Source organism: Lissotriton vulgaris, unplaced genomic scaffold (genome assembly GCF_964263255.1).
Source record: "Lissotriton vulgaris unplaced genomic scaffold, aLisVul1.2 SCAFFOLD_912, whole genome shotgun sequence".
NCBI classification, from domain to species: Eukaryota; Metazoa; Chordata; class Amphibia; order Caudata; family Salamandridae; genus Lissotriton; species Lissotriton vulgaris.
In genome coordinates this window covers 173,929-190,418 of record NW_028247922.1, presented here as the reverse complement: position 1 = coordinate 190,418, position 16,490 = coordinate 173,929, and the positions used below count along the sequence as shown (strand labels likewise).

Below are 16,490 nucleotides of genomic sequence, written 5' to 3'. Positions count from 1 at the left end.
TCTCGCCCTTGCACTCCTCCTGGGCCTGTACTGGTGAGCTCGAACCCACGGTGAGCGACGTCCTGCAAGCTTTGAGGTCCTGGAGGTCGACCTTGGTCCGGGATTCCTGCGTGCAGAGGGAAGTAATGGCCGCCATTCCTCCCGGGCCAGCTTTTGAGGATGCGGATGGGTCCGGTGCGGTCGTTGATTGTTCCCCGCTTCCTGGCTGGGGAGGCGATGGTCCTACTCATGAACGGTTGGAACCGCTGGAGTTCATTGACATTGGTATATACGGCTGCTGTGAACAGTATCTGCATTACCCACGTGAGAGGGGATCCTATTGGCTGCTTCCGTTTATACTCCAGCAACTTTTCCATGGCCTCTCTTCATCGCCATGTCCTATGCCCACTGGATCTACGTACATAGCGACGATGGCCAAGAAGGGACTAGGATGAACCCGGTTCTTTTCGGAGGACTACTGATTGGTATATGGAGTTATGGACTGCCTTACATTGTGATACTTTGTTGTCTCCTTCGTATTTGCGTGTGGCTGAATACTTGCTAGTTTCGTTTTGGGCTTTACTCATGGCGTAAGGGGGCGGGGGCCGTAACATATGCTAATGGTTCCTTTCCCCAGGCCCTTTCTTTCTCCCTTTCCTTTTCCGTTTCCCTATATTCTCTTTTTCTATATTTCGGGTTCATTATTAGGGCGACAGGCACGCTGCTGGGGGGGGGGGGGGGGGGGGCGGGGGGGGATGGGGGGCCGTAGCCTTCTGCAGGGGTGCAGGGTGGGATGGGTGGAGTAGGGTCTATTATTTAGTAGTTCTTTGTTTCTATGGCTCTTTTGTATCCTTTCCTTGGGTCTCCACGACTGTTTGTAACCCGAGGAGTGAGTTACTGTGAGAGGAGGAATAGGTATTTTACAACACATGATACGCATGGCACTGTTTCCCCCTGATTTATTGTTCCGCCCCCAAGCACGTTCGCTATTTGTATTATTGCTCGTCATTATCTTTGAGGGGCGGGTGCAACAACGTGGAGTCCCCCTACTTCTTTTCTTCATTGGTTTTCTCGTTGTCTTATTTCTGGGGTTGGGATGTATAGTGATTGCAGCCTATCTGTTTCCCTGATGGTTTTTATTACTGCAGAATTGCTGTTCAGTTAGTCTCTGGGTACATGTGGTTGGGCGTGGACTCTACCATTGTGGAATTCTAAGCAGACCGATGTTTTGCATGCTATGGACCTGTCTGATTACTGCTATTCTGTTGTACTGCAACGACACAGTTGGATTATTCCCCGCCATGTACTCCAGGTTGCTATCTATACGTCCGATCCTTTATTCTTTATATATATAAAATTAACCTCCTCTAATCCTGTGTTGAGTGGTTCTAGTTAGCCGATAATATTGACTTGCTGTGCTTGATGGTATCGTCTAACCACTCTGTGCCTTTAATGGATGATGGTGCTTTCCAGTTTTGCTCCGTACCGGCCCCCCGGTTGTAGGCCCGTATTTGTATGCATCCATTTTCTCAAATAAAGGTTTTCAAAAATTAAAAAAAAAAAAAAAATTACAATGTTGGTTGAAAATACTGGCTTTTTTCTCATGGTTTTGGAAGGATCCTCCTCCAGCAATAGGGGGGACCACATTGGCTTTGTAGTTAGAAAGACCCAATTCCTTCAACACTGCTTTGCTGGAGTCATGTATAAAGCATTGCAAAGCTACAGAACATACAATAACAAGCAGGATAACCAGCCTTGGAGGACCTTCACTTGCAACCGGTGGTGCAGAACACTTTAATCTTTTTTAACCTCACTGCAACCTGAGAAGCAGTAAGACAAATCTGATATGAAACATGGAGACAGATCTAATCAGGTTTTGGGAGCTCAGTTCTGGAAGTAGCTGTGCCCACACATCAGAAATCTTACTATTTGGCAGTAAGTAATACAAAATTAAAAACAAGTCTGCTCAAAGAAGCTCTACCTTCCTGGTAGATGTTATTATGGTACTATCAGCCCCCTCCGGTAGAAATAGAACCTCTAGAACTCGCCTGCAGCTCAGGCCTAAAACTGATTCAGAGCTGTTAACTAGTAAAGCCTTTAAAAGTGGGCTATAAGCCTATATTACTCTCAGAACAATGCAAAGAGAACACCCGGCAGCTCTCCAGAGCAACGTGTGGCACAGTAAAAGGGAAAGTGGTTTACACATAGGACTGGGTCCATTTCAAAACCGGTTTATGACTTATTTGCTTTGAAGGAACCATGTACAAGTCAACGGCATATCAAATATGACTTTGTCTGTTACTTTAGGAGCTTTTCCAAACATACTGCAATAAGAGTAGGGTAAAAAAAACAATAGCATATGGTGAAAGAGTAATAACCGTTGCAACAAAGCCAAAGCCCGCTATGTAACTATAGATATGCAGACCTAAAAAGGAAAGAACATAAGCAGTACAAACACACAATAGTGAGATGCTAAATACTGCACGTATGATTTTGGGTGCTGCTGATCAAAATTAGTAGTTAATCCAGTGTTATTATTTATTTTAGTTTCTTTGTGGTAGTTTAAATTATTAGGAGTTATGTGTAATTATTAGTGGGGGTATGTGCGGTCATGTAGATGATTGGTAAGGTTAGTGAATGATCTTGAGGACATTAGGTATTGTTAGGTTGCTGGATTTTGACTTTGAAAGAAAAGGTTGTGTTCTTTGATATGACTTGGAAATTTTCAGAAATACAATCACAGAGATATAGGCAAACATGCATGTGACTTTGTAAAGTTTTATACAGAAAGATGAGGCACTCAGATAAGGCAAAGGAAGAAGAGAGCCATTAGAAAGAAAAAAAGGAGAGGAGACGATAAGAATTTTTAGGTAGTCGGCTTTTCGTTGCAGATTTAGACGCATTTTAGTTTAAATGCTTTAACCACATGCGCGCTAGCGCAATTCCCCTCCTACGCGATGATTTACTAAATCCCATGTTACGTGACGAGCTGGGCTCGGCATCAGCGTGCGAGGAGGCTACGCTATGACGAGCCCAGCTCGTCATCAGCCTCGAAGGGGTTAAGCGTGTTCCTATGTGTAAACCTTGTTGCTCAGAGTCACAGCTACCCAGGGTTGAGCTGAATTTTCGACAAATGAAACCTGAGGCTCCTAAAGGGGTTGGTAAGTGTATTACACGTCGAGGTTCCACAGCCACACCGTATAATACACCCTAATTTCTCAGAGTCCTTTTTTCAAATATGTATATTCTGGTCTTTAGGCAAAGGTTGTTGCCTGGTGTGAGCAGAATCACGTTGATCCTCTACTGGTGGTGTTCTGTTTGTTTTATCTTTGACCCAGCAAAGCTTTGCTGTGGCACAATAAGGTTATCAGTCTGCCCTTTCAGCCTTTCACCTTTTATGGGTTCAGCCTTCTTTATTTAAATTACCCATTCTGGTGAATTTGTTAAAGGGGCTTATTCATATGTTTTCATCCTGTTTCCTCCTCGCCCCTCCATTATGCTACAATTAGATCTTAACTTAATCTTGACCTTCTTGATGTATGCTCCCTTTGATCATCTCCACAGCTATGTATATGACCGTGAAGAATTTTTTATTGCATTCCCTTCAGCATGCTGCATACTTTATCAGTTCAGCCTCTGTATACCAACGTTTCCCCTGACAAACTGGTGCTTCTGAACTGTTGGTACTTTCTTCTGAATGTGGTGTAATAATTTCAGTCCATCATGCGCTTAGTCTTTTCTTCTATGTACCCATCAGTGTGGATGACCTACTTCACCAGTTGGTTCATAAGTGTGCTTTTAGCTTTTATATTGACAGCCGTTTGTTGGGTTTTCCTGTATGAAGAATGGAAAATCTGCCCAGAAGCTAATCTTCTCCTGGTGGATTGTCCTCGCCATCAAAGTATGATACTCCTTGGCTAAAATAAATCCTCCTCGGGCCTTAGTGGTTCATTCCATAAGAACACAGGCTGCAATTACTGCTTTAACTTGTGGTGTTCTGGTCATTTGCTAGGCAGCCACATGGGTATCAGTCCATGCTTTTTCCAAGTTCTACTGGATGGGTTCTGAAGTCTGCCAAGAGGGCCCTTTTGCCCACTCGGTTCTGTAGGACTTTCTTTCTGGTGTAAAGTCCACTCAAGTGGTCCACCTCCATGGAGGAAAGTGTTGCTTTGATATCTATTCACAAGGCAAGCAATCTGCAGTTAAAAGTATCCATAAGAAGAATAACTTTTTTACCTTCGATAACGTTCTTTCTAGTTAACACTATATCTAACTACATATTTTTCAAGGCTCAGCAGCTCCCCTTTTCTGTGTAGTGCACCTAAGCAAGTAATAAGGTTCCAAGTTGGGTTTCGCCCAGTGACAATTTTACTGATCTGCTCTTGACATTCCACCTCTGAGGATGCAGATAATCTGATGATTAAAATGACATCTGCACTCTGGGTAAGTGCCTATATTCTGCTCCCTGTCGTCACATCTAGAGGTGGATGAAGTCACGACTGAGGCAAATGGTGCCACCTTCCTGCATTCAGGTGTTATTGCAAAAAACAGTGTTTCCATATTTATTCTGGTGCTTGGGTAGGTTGCCATGGTGATGAAAGTAAACTTTCCTAGCTACTACTTCAATTCTGTTAACGGAAAGGATTGTTTTTCTTTCCTTCACTTTATTTCTTAGCAGCCTAGTTTGATCAATAACATCAACAGTATTGTTGACGTATAGGACCACATTTCCCATGAGTCCTGTCAACTAGAAAAAACAGTGTCTTCAGTTAGAGCTCCCGTATTCCACTTAAGACAATCCACAATGAGAAACATTTTTTGTCCACTCTGGAAGCTTAAATCCTTTAACCTCTTCGCCGCTAATGACAAGGGTAACTCGTCATGGACTTTCCATTGATTTCAATGGAAATTACATAAAAGAAGTAAAATAGCCTTAGCAGTAAAGGGGTTAATATTCCTGTTTCTGGTCCATTCCTGTTCATGAATAAGAGAACATCAGAAGCTCCTCTTGAACAAATAATCGCAAACACATGCAGAGTACACATCTATCAATATACTGTATTACTGTAAAGGTATCTTAAATATACTCCTACCTAACGCAGCACCCAAGACGTTGCATCCAGGTTTGGTTACTAATACTAGTATTCCCTCGGTGGAGGATCGACAAAGGGAGCGCTGTAAACTTCTACACCTAAGGTCTTCCAATAAACTGGAGGAGTCTCCTGTGAGTTACAGAGATGTGGATTGTAAGTTATGAATCCTTCATATCCAGCATGACCATCCAATCATTTGGTAGTAGAATGTCTCTGAGAAGACGCATGCCTTCCCCTTTGAAGGGCCCTGTACCAGCCAATCCTTGAACTCTCTTTAATTTGTTAGTGGTTGAACCCCTTTTTCCTTCTTTTTGACCAGGAAAATATTGCTTGGAAACCTGTTCGGGTATAAGATGGTTGAAAGTATTGCTCCTTTGTTCTTTATTTAATTTCTCCTTTGATCTTTATTTAATTTATTGAATTCACCTCTTCGTCGAAGACGCAAATCTTCCTCTGAGAAAGAAAGTGAATGGGTCCTCTCCTGAGTCATGAAGTTGTGTAGAGCGCCATTTGCCAACCTTTGGTTTTTTGTAGCACCCATGCAACCTCCGTAACCTCCCTCGTTTTGAGTAAGAACCTTCCTAGCCCCCCCTCTCACCCACACTCTTTGGTTGGAATGAAAGCATACTCCTTGTTTGAGGTTCCTCCTGGGGTCTTGGATGCACCAAAGAAGATTCCCCTGCTGCTGGGAGCTCTGCTGGCCCCTTTCTTTGAAAAGAAGACTCAACTTTCTTTGATCTTACCATTATAATGACCTTCTATTGTGAAACTTTTGGGAGGCTGGGATGTAAAGGCTGCCTATCATGCGCCCCCCTCGTGCCAGTTTCTGTGGCCTCTTCACCCGCATCCAGGATTTATGTCAGCTGGCCCATGATATACAGGAGTTTGTTCTGGTATTCTCTCCAGGAGCGGTTGTTGAGCCCGTTCTTGGGATCCTTAAAAAGTTTGGTGACAAATGTGGCTATTTCACCAAAAAGTTTGGGCTAGGTGAAAGCAGTCACTTTAGTTGACCAACTCTACATCCCTCAAAGTCATATCGGTGCCGGGAGAAGTCCAGTCGTGACTGGAATACCAGTCACCCAGTATCTCCGTATAGGGCCAATTCTTCCTCGGTCGATAATTCATCCTTCGGAGGTCCCAGCAGTACCTTAAAAACACTCCCAGATTTAGAAAACGTGTTTGCAACGTTGTGCGTCGGGCCCTGGTCCTGGTCCCAGGTGCGGCATGGTGTTGGGTTGAAAATTCAGGGCTACCAACTTAACCCAGCAGGCTTCTCATATGTTTTGTCTCTGTGCTGTGATAAGGAGGCCTGCTCACTGATCCTTAGAGTATTTTGGCTTTGGCTGGGCTCTGGAGACGACGTTTTCTCAAGCAGGACCCAGTGCCTCTGCTTTGCTAGCCTCCAGGTTCAGCAGGTGTTGCCCATGCCGGTGCAGCCTCTCTTTGTCGGTTCCACATCTTTCGTCCAGTTGAGATTGGAGTTCTGGGTACCAGGGGTGCCCAAATTATGCTATGAGGTTGGTAGCCAATGAGATACCGGGTTCTCTACCACCTAATGACCACTTCTTGAAAAGTGTGGCACCTGAGTTTCCCTAGCCCAACCTAGACTTGTCCCTACCAAGAAGGCTACACACCCCATGAAAACCAGTATGGCAACTAGTTTCCTGAACCTAGTGCCAACTTGTCTGCCTGAACAATGAAGCCGCCCCTCTCCCAAGTGTTAACCATTGGCCCTTGAAAGGCCCCTTTTGACTCCTTTCCTGGGAGTAGTTAGGACCTCCACAGGAGGACAAAAAAAGGTCTTGGAGACAGGACCCCGTGTGCAACCAGTATTGGCACAGGGGCAATAAAACAGCAACAAAGTGGCAATTTTACTAAAGTTGCACAGTTTTTTAATTGCGACCTGAGAATCAAGTCAGGCTTAATTTAACAAGTTGTTTGATACCTTAGATGGCCCCCTTTGGTTGCACGGTTCCAGAGTTGGCACCACTGAGGGGTAACCAAGATTTTCTACGGTAAAAGTGACAGTAATATTACATCTGCTGCCCACTGGAAATTGTGAGAAAGTGCCTCATTTGACATGGTTAGCCCCTCCACTTTTTGCCGGGAAAATGATGTGGTTGTAATTGAAAGTACACAGGGTCGGTGCCAACCAGGTCCCCTGTGTCATTGCTCCTTCCGTAAAACTGTACCACGATTGGCAACTTCAGCCCCCAGTAAGTCCCTAGTAGATTGCACCCCTGGTACCTAGGCATTGGGACTGAAGATGGTCCCCATAGGGACCCCTCACCTCGACCATGCAAACTGCCACTGCAGCCAGCATGCCTTGGTATAGACAAAAGTGCCATGTTACAGCAGCATTGCCTAAGGTATCGGTAGGTCAAACCTCTAGCTGGAATTACAAGCCCTATAGTAGGGTGCACTATATCTCAGGTGTGGACATATCTGCATGAGCAGATTTACCCCTACAATATTGAAGTCTATTCTTAATATTGTAAGTGCCAGGGAAGCCATAGAGTACATGAGCTGTAAACTAAACAAGTCGAGCTCCAAAGCACCATGATGGCTTCACTGAACCCAGGAGTGTTTGGTACCAAACAACTCCTCTTAATAAAGCCACACCGATGCAACTGTTGGATTTATTGAAATATGTACTCAGAGGTGCGTCATGAAAAACTACCAACCATGGTGTGGTCTCGGACTGGCTTTGGAGCAATCAGTAGCTTCATATGAAGTAAGAGGTTGTGTGGGACTGTTAAGTACCATATATTGCTTTGATTAGTCCCCCCTTGTCCCAGACCTTAAATCATGTTTTTTATGGGGTACCTTTCTCTTGATTAAAGGTTTCTGATTGCTTTAGGCAGCCTGCCACCACCAGACCTGCTTCTGAACTCCTGTGCCGAGAGCCCCTGCTCTCTGAGACCAGAAACCAAGGCCTTCCTGGGCAAAGGTGTCACGCCTCCTCCCCCAGGATGAGCACAGTGCTCGAGAGGGAGGCTTCAATGGCCTTGATGCCTTTGTAATGCAGTTCTCAGGCCAAACCCCCACTTTTGGCAGGAGAACCAGCTGGAAAACTTAGTGAGAAAAGAGGTGCCGGAGATGAAGTAAAGCACATTTTTCAGTGTCCACCTTCCTGAGGATGGTGGGACATTTCAAATCAGGGCTAGGGCTATGCCGCCCCTCGTACAGGAGGGAGGCATAATAGAGGGTGTAGACACCCCAGGTAAGGAACTCCTTGGTCCCTACCCGCCACTCCCCTGCAAACCCTAAATATCGTATTTAGGTGGTACCCCCAGACTCTGAAATCAAATTCCTGACGACCTAAGAAGCCCGAACGCTGAATAGCCGCCAGAGCAGGAAAGAGGGACTAGCGACCGATTCTGTGTCAGCCCTGCTACACTCCCACATTCATTTGTCGGTCCTGTTTTCACTCCTTCTCTTCCACCATGGCCACCACCAGGCCGAGATTCCTTTGGGTCTACCTCTTCGCTAATCTTCCTTTCCCCTTTACTATGTTTCCTAATGGCCTCTGGGTAACCATTTCAAAATGTCACCTGTTTTTACTCGATAGCTCGAATTTTGACTTTTTATTATTTGTCACCTTATTTCATTTGGTTGTACCCACGGCACTGTAGGTCATTCATTTATTTAAATTTTATTTATCACTCTTTTGGGGGGGGTACGGAGAGTTTTTCGCGCGTTTGTAACCCGTTTTCTACGCCGTGCACTTCCAGGTTGTTGTCTATTTCCATTGCTTCGCATCAGCAATCTGTTTCAGCAGGAATCTTTTATTGTATCCTTTACACACGGCACACAACAGTTCTGATCGTGGAGGTAAGTTTATGCACATGTGGGATTATCTTGGCGTCTTGCGTCTCACCCAGAAGTACTCCATTTGATACTTTTACTACTTGGCATTGATTACTGTTGAACAATCTTTGTATATGTCTCCAGCCGCTTTCACTCTCAACAGTCAATGGGGATATTTGTCATAGAGTTCATGATTTTCAACCACTGCATTTTCCGATCACTTTTTCGGTGTCAATCCATTAACGAGACTTTACACTATCTACACACGTTCTACTCTTAGTTTTTCTTATCAGGGGTTCAATTGTTCTACGCTTGCAATTCACCTATCACCTGGCCTTTTTCCCAGAAAGATTTCACACTCCCCACAGTTTCTACATGTGCCTTAATTCATCACTCAGGATATTTTGCTTACCTTTGTGCTTTCCACTTCATTATTTACAGGTGTAATTTCTCCTGACAAAGGATTCGCCCAAAATGCATTGGGGTCTAGAAGAATTATGATTTATTTATCTTCAGGACTATGTGATATTCCGAAGGAACTTCAATGTGCTTACAATTTCCTTACGTTGAATCACAATTAAATACAACATAAACCTCATCACCATTGTGACTTATACTTGATCAAACTCCTCTTGGGAGTCCGGCAGTGCAACCAGGGGATGCTTCCCAGTGGGACAGCGCTCCAGAGCCCTGCCAGCCTGTCTACTGCCTTTCGCCTTAGCAACAAAAGTCGACTTGTCCTGCAGACCCAGCAAACTCCAAAACCCTGAGAGGACTGCCTGCCTTCAACAAACAATCTAAAACTTCTGTGGACAGCTGACCTATCTAGAAGAAACCAATTCTACAAAAAACGAAACTCTGCCCTGAGGAACCGCGAAACCACCACCAGACCCACCTCTGCACCCAATGCCCACGGCCCGAGTCAAAGTGGCCCACTGGTCCTATGAAGGTTCCCCAGCGATTTTGAGCCAGAGCCCACCCTGGGCTGACCCCAGCTGGACTCCACCTCGACACCTGCAGCCTCAATCCAAAGACTCCCCCTTAAAGAGATACCAAAGGACACCCCTGCACGGAAGCCCCAGGGCCTTAAGAGCTTGAGCAACATTGTCCCTAGCATATGAACTTACATGGTCAGCTGCGGCTGTTCTTCATCCAGCCTCCTGACCTGAGCCTGCAGCCTTTCTTCAAAACCAACCTCCCCCATTGAGTTGGATTGGATGCCCGACGCAGTGTTGTCACTCTGCACCCGGCCGTCGGGTGTGTAAGTTTGGTGCTACCTTTTTGCTCCCCCTGTACTTACATTAACTCCAGGAGATTGACCCCGGACACAGCTTTACTCACTTGTGAGCAGCGCAACTGCAATCACCCCCAGTCTCCATGGACTACCATTGGGTGCCCGACTCTGAATTGGACCTCTGCACCCGGCCACCCAAGTCTCGCTGGTGGTGCAGTCTTGGCACTGATTTGAACCTTGCCTGGTGTTCACTTGAAACCACGAAGACTAGATTTGTAAGTCATATACTAACCTGCAAAACCACATTCTAGTTTCCTCCCATAGGTTAACCTGGCAGAACTGAAAAATTGCACTGTCAACTTTTTAAAGAGAAAGGAAAATGCTACTTACCAGTATGCATCTGTTCTTGGCATGTAGAGCTGAAAAATATCATACTTTTGCATAGATCGCCATCTGGTGTTGGGCTCGGATGATTGCAGTTTGTTGTTGTCTTGGAAGAAGTCTTTGTAGTCACGAGATAGGTGACTCCTCCCTTGAACTATAGTGCGCAAAGGGCATAGACTCCATCTTCAGATTTTTTTTTCACCATGATGGGAAATAATGGAGTTTGGTAGAAACAGAAAAGATGTCCATGTGAGTGTATCTAAGAAAGATAATACTGAAACAGATGCAGGTTCCGGGGAGGGGGTGGGCGTATGATATTCTGCAGCTCTACATGCCAAGAACAGGTGCATACTGGTAAGGCGCATTTTCCGTTCGAGGTATATGAGCGCCAGAATTCATACTTTTGCATAGACTGTACAGCAGTGCTCACCCTTAGCGGTGGTCACCTGTATATGTTGCAGTGGTCTGAAAAAGTATTTTAAGAACAGTCTGGCCTACAGAAGACTGATGTTTTGCCTGCATGTCTACACAATAGTGTTCGCTGAAGGTGTATGGCGTAGCCCATGTTGCTGCCTTACAAATGTCATCTAAGGGAATTTTCCCCAAGAATGCCATGGAAGCCCCTAGTTTGTGTGTTGAGTGCGCTCTAGGGGGAATTGGTAAAGTGCGTTTTGCCTTTTGGTAGCATATTTGAATGCATTTGACTATTCACTTGGCAATTCCAGCTTTGGAAATGGTGTTTTCTTTATGAGGTGGAGAGAAAGCTACAAACAGGTGGTTTGTCTTTCTAAAAAGTTTAGTTCTGTCAATGTAATAAAGTATAGGTCTTTTAACATCAAGTGTGTGAAGAGCTCTCTCTGCCACGGAATCTGGTTTTGGGGAAAAAAACAGGTAACTCTACAGATGGATTAAGATGAAAGCCAGAGATTACTTTGGGAAGGAAGTTTGGATTTGTTCAGAGAACCACCTTGTTACGATGCATTTGTAAGAATGGTTCTTGTATGGTTAAAGCCTGGATCTCACTTACTCCCTGAGAGAGGTGATTGCTACAAGGAATGCTACTTTCCATGTAAGGAACTGCAAGAGCTTTGGAAGAGTCTATTGTGGCCCCTAGATACCGATGTAGGTAGGAGGGCTGTAGATCGGACTTGGTGAGGTTTATTGTGAAGCCCAGGTCGTGGAGCAGCTGAATTGTTATGTAACTGTGGTGAACACACTGGTTGTGTGACTTGGCTTTTATGAGTCAGTCGTCCATGTATGGAAACACATGGATCTGTTGTCTGCACAAGTGTGCGGGTACTACTGCAAGACACTTTGTGAAGACTCTGGGTGCTGTGGTTACTCCGAATGGGAGAACATTGAATTGATAGTGTTGGCTGTCCACTGTGAACCTTAGATATTTCCTGTGAGAAGGGTGTATGGGAACTTGGAAGTAGGCGTCCTTGGGATCTAAAGTGGCAAGGAAGTCACCTTGTTGAAGTAGTGGAAGGATTTGTTGAAGCGTGATCATGTGAAAGTGATCTAACCGTATGTAGAAATTGAGAGGTCTGAGGTCCAGTATTGGTCTGAGAGTCCTTTTTGGGGATTAGAAAGTACAGGGAGTAAACCCCTGTCCCTTGATGCTGTAGGGGAACTGGTTCTATTGCATGCTTTTGAAGCAGTAAGAGAACTTCTTCTTTTAGGAGAGTTAGATGTTCCGTGGACATGGGATGCTGTTTGGGCGGTATGTTTGGGGGAGTTGCGGTAAGTTCCAGGCAGTAACCATACTGGATAATTTGTCTCATCCACTTGTCTGTAGTGATGGAGTTCCAGACAGGAAGGAACTGTGAGAGTCTTCCTCCGACCGGAGTGGAATGGTCTGTAGGGAGCGGAGGGAAGTCATTGTTTGGTAGTGGGGGAGGAACGATTGTTGCTACCTCGGCCTCTCTCTTTGTTATAATTTCCCCTGTACCCACCTCTGAAATATCCCCTGTTGGGAGATGTTTGTGTGGGGCTTTTATAGGAGGAGGAAGCAGTGTGTGCTGCTGTTTTTGGATGCGCCCCTATAAAAGGAGCGACGAAAGGAACCTCGTGTTGATGGAGACTGCAATCCTCCCATAGATTTTGCAGTGTCTGTGTCCTTTTTTATTTTTTCTAAATCTGTGTCTACAGCTGGGCCAAACAGGTGTTCTTGGTCGAACGGCTGATTCAAGATGGTAGTTTGCACTTCTTGTTTAAAACTAGAAATGCACAACCATGCATGTCTGCGTAGTAAGTCAATGGTGTTGACAGATCTAGATGCGGTGTCTGCTACATCGAGGGCACATTTAATGGATGCATTTGTAATTAATTTGCCTTCCTGAACCAGATCATGGGCTTTGGCCTTGTATTGGTCAGGCAAATGCTGAATTAGGTTCTCAAGCTCATCGTAGTGAGCACTATCATACCTAGCAAGCAGTGCTTGTGCATTAGCTATCCTCCAGTGATTAGCTGCTTGGGAGGCAACTCGTTTGCCTGAACAGTCTAGCAGTTTAGACTCCTTGTCTGGAGGTGGAGCATCACCGGAGGTGTGAGAATTGGCACGTTTCCTTGCATTGGACAGTACCAAAGAATCTAGAGGGTGTTGTCCTTTAATGTAGGTGGGATAATTTGGGGCGGGTTTATATTCATCATCAATGTGGGGATTGAGAATTCTAGTCCGGATAGGATCTATGAAGATGTCTGGTGCGTGTTTAATGAAACTTTTGAGCATGGGCAATGTTTGTATTGTCATTTGTGACTGGGCAAAAGTATCTACCAGGAAGTCTTCCTCCATGGGGTCTGAATGTATTTGAACATTATGATATTGAGCAGCCCTATTAATAAGCTGACTAAACTCTATGTTGTCATCTGGGGGAGCTGGACGTGTTGGGTATGCCTCTGGATCAGGAAGGTCTGGAGGATCTGCAGGAACATTGTAATTTGCCCATGTGCCGTGTGTTATAGTAGTGCCATCATCAAGGTCATCTGGAGGGTCAATATGTCCACCCCCGTTTCCTAGGTCATCATCATCATCCTGTGGTGGGGGTGAGTGTGGAGAGTCTAGGAGAGTGTATGGGAGACTTTTCAGGAGATAAAGGTTTAGTAGGAAGAACAGGAGAAGAGGGTTGTAAGGGTGAAGTTGCAAAGTCTCTTTTCTTCACAAGCACCTCAGGAGAGTGTGAGGTGTCAAATGTCCTCTTGTTTGTTGAGAGAATGACAATATGCCCCGTTTTAGGGTCCACATGCAATGTCTTTTATTTGGGATCAATAGGATCTGGTTGAAAAAGTTCTTCCAGGTTCGCGTCTCCTTATGGTGCCGATTTTTTCAGTTCCGAACTCTTGTTTTGATTTGTGGTCTAGAGTCTTAGAAGGTCTTTTTTGCTCCTTCGGCTTCGATGTGTAGTCGGTAATCTTTTTGGGATCCAAAGGTTTTTGGGGTTTATTCGGATCCGCTGCCTTGTGGTGTTTCGGTGCCGAAGAGCTCGATGCGGAGGCCTTTTTTAGGGTAATGGGAGTAGGATTTATTCCCGATTTCGGAAACCAATGGTGTTTTTTGGGCACAGATATGCGGCTTGCTCGGTCCCAAGCTGCCGGATGGCTTTTCCTTTGTCTTCGGAGCCGGGTCTGGAGGCGGGGCTTCAGAAGTTTTGTTTCGGTCTCGACTAAGGCCTTCTGGCAAAGTTTTGACCAGAGCCTTCTTTTTTCGGGTGGGGTAGGGCCAGGGGCAGTTGGACTTACTCGTTGACCTGGAGTGATATGATCATCGGAGTCATCGGAGTCAGCTTCTGATACGATGTCGAGCCCCTCTGAATCCTCTGCCTCTGAAACGTCGGGCCTTCATCGAAGATGTATTCTGGCACCGGTGCAGATCGTTGCGCCATGACATGTTGTTGAGCCGGGCGATCACGGATAGTTTTCTTGGATCGAAAGGCGGCACAGACCTTGCAATCTTTTTCCTCGTGTACTGGCGAGAGACAAAGGTTGCAGACCTTGTAATGGTCGCTGTGTGGAAATTTAGCTCCACAGTGGGGGCATTTTTTAAATTGAGTCCTTTCCATTAGCCATAGACCTGAGTGGTGTCGATAGGCCCAGCGGCCCGCTTTGACGACCGGAACCGGGGATTGTTGAATTAGTGCGAAGCACATGAACAAAACTATACCGCCGATTTGTGATGTTTTGCACGTTACATCCGAACCCAATGGCAGAAAAAACAATCTGAAGATGGAGTCGATGCCCTTGCGCACTATCGTCCAAGGGAGGAGTCACCTATCTCATGACTACAAAGACTTATTCCAAGACAACAACAAACTGCAATCATCCGAGCCCAACACCAGATTGCAATCTATGCAAAAGTATGAATTCTGCAGCTCATGTTCCTCGAACAGTATTTTTCCTGAAAAACGTACTTACCTTTTAACGTACATCCTAGTCTTAAAATTAATCTGAAAAGAAGCTTATTTTTATCAAATTGGTGTGGATCTCCTTTTTAGTCAGTGTGTGCACAACAAATGTCTTACACTCCTCTGTGTTAGGCCTAAGGCTGCTCGACCACAATACCACACAAAGAGCACTTTGGGTTTACATTGAGCCCTGTTCACTTCTAGGGGAATCACTGGACTCTGTACAGGATATATCCACTTAGTGGTACATCACAAAGTGGCAGCTTCCAACAGATATGTCGCACCCTGCCTTAGAACTCAATAGGCTTGCCACAGGGGTGACTTACACAGATACCAGGGGTGAAGTCTGGCTTTACCATTAATTAAAATGGAAAATTTGGCAGAGCATTTTAAACAGCTCTTCCAGCCTGCAAATGGTGGGCTAGGAGTCTAATTTTACTCATATCACACTCAGGGTGGTACAACCAGTGCTGCAATCCCTGCGGGACCCTTTAACTTATATGCTCGAGGTACTATTTAATAGGGGCTTGCAGGTAAATTAGCTTAGACAATTGGGTAAAAGGCAATTCCACATTCCAGTTTAAGGGTAAAGGCACAGGCAACGAGGTCTGGTGAGTAAGCCACAGTGCACGCTCGCAGTCGAAAAACCAATAGCATCACTCCAAAACCTGGGGGTAACTATACAAAAAGACGCATTTCAGTACAGAACGCAAGAAGCCACAACAGCATCTGCCACCTCCATTGGAAGATCAAAGCTCGGGAACCAGCAACAAAGCCAGAGCAAGGAGCTTGTGTCTGCGCCACTGATAGCATCAACAAGGTAACAACCAATGGGGCACCCAGTAGTGTGGTCAAGTGCAGCTGTCACCGGAAACTCAGGTGTAACAGGGTCACTTTGCACAGGAAGGGACCCACCAGCAGAAGTTCAACTGGAGGCATCTTGGGGCCATAGGCGCAACAGAAGGGTCCGTAATCATCTTCACCATTTGCCGCATGGTCTCCTTGAAAACTGCATCCTGCTGCAGAGTTTACGATGGTCGGCAGAGCTCTGGGTGCATCGACTCCTGGGCCAGATCCAAATCCAAATCAAGCATTGAATTTGGGCCTCCAAAGTCCCTACTGTCAGAGGATGAAAAACCACATTTGGACTTTTGTAATTCATCTTCGACTTCTCCATCTGAATTTACCTGAAGATGGATGACAGGGGCTGGTAAGGGAATGGCCTTGTGATTTGGAGCAGGAGCAGCAGTGTTTCTGGTTATCGATGATCGAATTGAGCCTGTTGCTCAAAAAATGCCTTAGGATGCATCAGCAAGCACTTATTGCAAAGCTTTGAACAATGCTTCGTGTCGATATATCAATGGAAGACTTCATACAGGTCTGTAACCAACACCTGCGTCAGGCAGGTGCAGCATGGTTTAAAACCAGTCATCTTAGAAAAAGACATGCCTTTGCACACTGTTCAAATATTTCGTTGAAAATGTTGTCAAAAAGTGCCAAAAACCGAAGTTGCTTAACTCCAGTTTGGAAACAGAGGGATTACATCTGTACAAAGGGGTGGCTCCTTTACATGCAGCTATGTGTTGTCAC

The 16,490-nt window shown here is 45.4% G+C and overlaps 1 protein-coding gene across 1 annotated transcript in view; it reads right to left on the bottom strand.

Moving 5' to 3' along the window:
* The window catches only part of MBTPS1 (membrane bound transcription factor peptidase, site 1), a gene marked incomplete at its 5' end in the record, with an annotated part of 218,955 nt that overhangs the window by 56,203 nt on the left and 146,262 nt on the right, over nucleotides 1-16,490 (bottom strand). The gene's annotated exons all lie outside the window — the stretch shown is intronic.